Source organism: Myxine glutinosa, chromosome 4 (assembly GCF_964187855.1).
Source record: "Myxine glutinosa chromosome 4, kmMyxGlut1.1, whole genome shotgun sequence".
In the NCBI taxonomy this organism is placed as follows: Eukaryota; Metazoa; Chordata; class Myxini; order Myxiniformes; family Myxinidae; genus Myxine; species Myxine glutinosa.
The window spans coordinates 164,659,606-164,665,605 of NC_136264.1; positions in this window are offsets into that span (position 1 = coordinate 164,659,606).

Genomic DNA, 6,000 nt, shown 5'->3' on the forward strand with positions numbered 1-6,000 from the left:
ATCCCAGAAGAACGTCAGCATCACTTTTCCAGCGGACGGCTGTGTGCGGAATTTTTTGGGCTTCGGTGAGGTTGAATGGCGCCACTCTTTGCTTGCCCTCTTCATTTCTGGCTGAAAGTAGTGGACACAGCTATCATCCCCAGTCACTACGCGCTGTAAGAAAGCGTCACCTTCTGTTTCGTAACGTCACAAAAGTTCTTCACATGCGTCCACTCACCGTTCTTTCAGTTCGGGTGTGAGTTGTCTTGGCACCCACTTTGCAGACACTTTGCAGAACCCCAGCACGTTGTGAATGATATGGTGTGCTAATGTTCAATTGTTCAATTCGTTTGAATTGTTCAATGGCTAATGTTCAATTCGGAGACCACTTCATCCAGCGTAATGTGACGGTTTTCCCTTAGCACGTGCTCAACTGCAACCATTTCTGGTGTGTGAGGCCGGCCCGAGCGAGCAGCGTCTGCCACACTGGACACTCCACTTTTAAACTTCCTGTCCCAGTCGTACACCTGCTGCAGCGATAAACATGCGTCACCATATTGCATCTTCATTCTGCGATGGATTTCACTGGGATTCACACCCTCACTTCCCAAGAAACGGATGACAGAACGTTGCTCCTCCCTGATGCATGCTTCTAGGGGAGCCGCCATCTTGGAACTGCTCTACTGACGTCATATGCTCAATGTTGGCAGATCTAAAACAGGCAAAACATGACTCTTACCCATAGATATAACACATGTCGTCTACAACTACACACATTACATTCTTGAATTTATATCGCCATTTTAAGGTTACTTATTGACTGGCCCTCATATAAAGCCCTTTCTCCTTCAACCGTTCCTAGTAGCTGTTACCCATCCTCATAGCTGATCCGCATCCTCATAGCTGTTCCTCATCCTCATAGCTGTTCCTCCTCCACATAGGTGTTCTCCTCATCCTCATAGCTGTTCCTCATCCTCGTAGCTGATCCTCATCCTCATAGCTGTTCCTCATCCTCATATAGGTTATGCTATTATGGTTTATTTACTGCAGCAAGGATTGCCAGTAACTGAACTGATTACAGTCCTAACTAGAGCGGCACTCGGTAGAGCGCAAACCTCCACCAGGATGAACAGTTTGTTTTGTATCCCAATGATAGGCCGGATCTGGATTCGGACCTGAGCCAAAATCTAATCGGCTTCTTCTTGTCACTTAACCAACTCGTCCACCAAGTTTAGTAATAACTCGTCCATAACTTTCTTAAATATAATGTTATATATCGTTTTTCGCCCAATCTCTCAATGGTGAAGAATCATTTTGAAATTAAATAATTCTCATATCAGAATCCATACTCAGATCTTCACCAGAATCGAATCGATTCTTCCTTGTCACACACCCAACCTGTCCACCAAGTTTCGTCAAAATCAGTCCACAACTTTTTGAGATGTCCTGCTTTGTATCATATTTGGCCCGATCACTCAAAGGTGAAGAATCACATTTAAAATTCTGCTAGCCGGTTCCGAATCCAGATCTTCACCAAAATCTAATCATTTCGTCCTTATCACAAACGCTACCTGTCGGCCAAATTTCGTCCGAATCCATCCACAACCTTTTGAGATATCTTGTTCACAAACAAGCAAACAGACAGACAGGGGTGAAAACATAACCTCCATCCACCTTTGGTGGCGGAGGTAACTAGAAAGCATCCGAAAGTGCAAAGCCTGTCTGCGTCCGTTTGTATCCAGACATCTTATTCTTCTTGCGTATGCTCAAAATAACGAAAACGGTTTAAAAAAAAAATGGAAATTGATCATTTTATGTACCCTTGACCTTTGAGCTTTAGATCTAAAAAAAAAACAATCAGCTTCTACCTTTTGATTGGTGAACCAAGTCTGTGACCAAATATGCAAATTCTTAAAATTTCAGGTCAATCGGATAAAAATTGACGATTTTATTTCATGCTGGGGTGACCTTTTGACCAAATTATTAATTTTCCTTCTCCATATTCTCATAATACAGCTTTGGTGAAAATGTGATGACAAAACTAAAATGATAAATTGAAATTTCTGGTTAATTGGATGAAAATTGACGATTTTATGTGATGCTGACCATTGATCTTTTGACCAAATTATTAATTTGCCTTCTCCCTATTCTCATAATAAAGCTTTGTTCAAAAATCTGATGACAAAACCCAAATGATAAATTGAAATTTTTGGTTAATTGGATGAAAATAGATTTTAGGTGATGCTGACCTTTGACCTTCTGACAAAATTATTAATTTCCCTTCTCCATATTATCATAATATCGCTTTAGTGAAACTTTCATGACAATAGCTCAAATGGTTAAAAAAAAAAGTTACGGCCCAGACAGACACACACACACACACACACACACACACAAACACACAAACACACACACAAACACACACACACATACACACACACACAAACACACACGCATACACACACAGACACACACACAAACGCATACACACACAGACACACACACAAACACACACACGCATACACACACAGACACACACACAAACACACACACACACACAAACACACACACAAACACACACGCATACACACACAAACACACACAGACACACACACAAACACACACACACAAACACACACACACACACACAAGTGATTGCAAAACCCCGTCTCCTGCTGTGCAAGCGACGGGCGAATTCCAGTCGTCTTCAGATAATAACTGCTTAAAACTCGAGTTAAAACCATCGATGGAACTCCAGTAAAGGGACGCTATTTTTGCCTGGCCAGCCCCACCTGGGATGATGGCAAGGTCACCGGTGATTGACCCCATGAAAGTTGACTCCGTTAAGTTCACTTTCAATTCAGACTGCTGAATTATAATTCCCGAAATCTCAAGATGTCCTGGAAAGTAGTACATCCCAGTAAAACATGATTTGTTTGGCAGTATAATGGATAGGCAGGTACCTGTTATTACAGTGTATGAGAGAATTGCCGTAACTCATTGGGGAAAGTCACTGCCACATTGTATGCATACTTTAGCTTGTCAATGAGCTATTTGCACACCTTCATAAATCAATAGTTCATTTTCCAACATCAATTACATGCATCCATATAAAGCTCTACGATTAAGATTTTATCAAGCAAATATAAGTTATACCCTTTGAACCAACTATTGGACATCGTAATGAATTTGGTATATTTTTATGGTTGTTAAATTTTATCTTATTTTCCCAAACAGGTAAAAGAAAAATAGGGGCAATACACCTGGGCGCTCATCTGGAAAAATAGAGCAGTATACTACACTGACTAAAGGTATTTTAAACCAATTTGAGTGGTTGATAGAAGACAGGGCAGCATGTAGAATCATACTATCATAACCATGGGACTTTAAATAAAATAAAATAAAAAAATACTTATTTTGGGGAGGTAACCCCTACCCCCACCCCCTGTATACCTCCTTCGACCCCGGTTTTTCTAATGCTTTGAACAAACATTGGTACATCACGGTACATCATTGGTACATCGCGGGTGATGAAAGTTGTGATCAAGTTTCGTCAAAATTGTGTGTGTAGTTTCGGAGAAGAGCAAACACCTATTTTAGGGGGTCGAAGCCCCCACAGATCCCCTTAAACCCTGACTTTTTATGCCCTGAACAAACGATGATGCATCACAGGTGATTAGAACACGAGGTGGGTGATGAAGGTCGTGGTCAAGTTCCATCCAAATTGTATGTGTACTTTCTGAGAAGAAAGCAAATACCTATTTTGGGGGGGCAACCTCTCCCTCCCCCACCCCCCCCCCTCCAGCCGACCTCCTTAGGGCCCGATTTTTTTATTGCCCTGAAAAAACTTCGGTACATCACAGGTGATGAAGGTTGTGGTCAAGTTTCATCAAAATAGTGAGTGTAGTTTCAGAGGAAAAAGCAAATTCGTATTTCTGGGGGTCAAACCTGGATCCACTTTGACCCGGTAGACCCCCTTAGACCCCGATTTTTTTAATGCCGTGAACAAACTTTCGTCACAACATAACAAATATCATTTGTGCAAAGTTTGGTCACAATCCCATCAGCGGTTTCGGAGAAGAAGTTGCAAGACTGATGGACGACGAACCATTGCATAAACTCACCGGAACTACGTTCCAGGTGAGCAAAGATCATCAATTTATATATTTAGAAAATAAATTATTTAATTTTACGGCCTCTTTTTTTATAAACCCTGTTTTATGGTAAGTTCAAGTTTTATTTCTAAAAAATCCATTATTTTATTTTTACGATACATTGTGTTGATTTATACCTCACCATAGGCACGTGACCTCCACAACTGCACAAAATAGAATATCTTTGGGACATTCTGAAAGAAAGAACAACTCATCATCACTGAAACACTCCGATGACATCGAACAGGTTGACGGATCATCAGGACGATGAATAACTCTAAATACTCGAATCTTCAATCAAAAAGACTCGTATTGAGACTTTTACGTTTGACTTGTATTGACACCGATGACAGATTAAACTCGGTTATTGAAGCAGCACAAGCTTCATTTTCGTCGTTTTTTTTGCAACTAAATATGCTGCACTGTTTATAGACAGAGAAAGTGTTTCCAGGGTTCACACAAAGTTAAAGAGTATCCCCAACACCTACAGGAATATCAAGATCACCTACTCAAAAAATAGCCATTTGCATACCTTGAATACTCGCTCCAGCCTCTTTATAACATCCATTTGAGCAACTTCGAAATATTTATCAAATTTAATATTGAACTGGTAACCTCAGGAGCTCACCTGCACTCTTTTTTTGCTGAAAAGTGTTTCACATACTACAACTATGTCAGTAAAACAATCTCTCTTCTCTTTTTCTTTAACTTAGAGCTGTGACGTCTTCTGCATTCTCACGTTAGTCAGTCAGTTACTCAAAATCCCTTAACTATCCATTAATGCCTAAATCATGTGTAACCTTAGCATAAAATCACTAACGTGTAGGAACCTCGCACAACTACTACACTCTGAGACAGAAAGTAGTGCAACCTGGTGCCAAGAAATATCCCAGAAAGCCAGACCATTTACTACCTTGAGCAGGAATTTGGAATTTGTTCAGGGTGCCGGTGGTAACTCACACCACCTTTGTAGAAAGACACCATATAGGATCTTTATAACATCCACCGATTAATGCCAGTAGACAGGTCCCCAGCTTAACTTCCGTTTGAGGGACGGCGCACCCATTGATGTAACGCCCTGCCTACATGTGAAGCACCAATCCGACAGCTTATAACCTGCAATCAAACCCAGCCGAGACAGCTCAAAGGATAAGTGTGTGACCTCGACACCATCCTGTCGTATATTTTAACCTTGACTCTCATGTGTATTATATATATATATATATATATATATATATATATATATATATATATATATATATATATATGTACCATATGTGTAAACATACCCCACTACAACAACAACAACATGCATTTTAAGGCCATTTTCCCTGCTAGAGCGGGGGTTAGCCTTGCGGTCCCCATGACAATCTTCTCCATTTTGCCCTATTTTCTGCATCTCTCCTTGTTAACCCCCTTGCCCGCATTTCTTCTTCCACCATCTTTAGCCAAGTCTTTCTCGGTCTTCCCCGTCCTCTACATCCTTCTACATTCATTTCCATCACTCTTCTCAACCAGTCACTTTCATCCTTCCTCAACACATGACCAAACCATCTCAACCTGTTCCTCTTCACAGCATCAATCACAGGCTCTATTCCCATCATCTTTCGCATTTCATCATTTGTCTTCCTCTCTCTCAACGATACTCCGCACATCCACCGAACCATTCGCATTTCCACCCTCTCCAGCCTTCGTTGCTGCTCTGCGTTCATGACCCATGTCTCGCTCCCATAAATCATAACACTTCTCACACATGCAGCATACACCTTTCCCTTCAGCTTCAACGACACTCCCCTCCTCATCAGCACGCCACTCAGTTCCCGAAACTTCTTCCATGCACATCTCACTCGAGCAACCGTTGTCGACT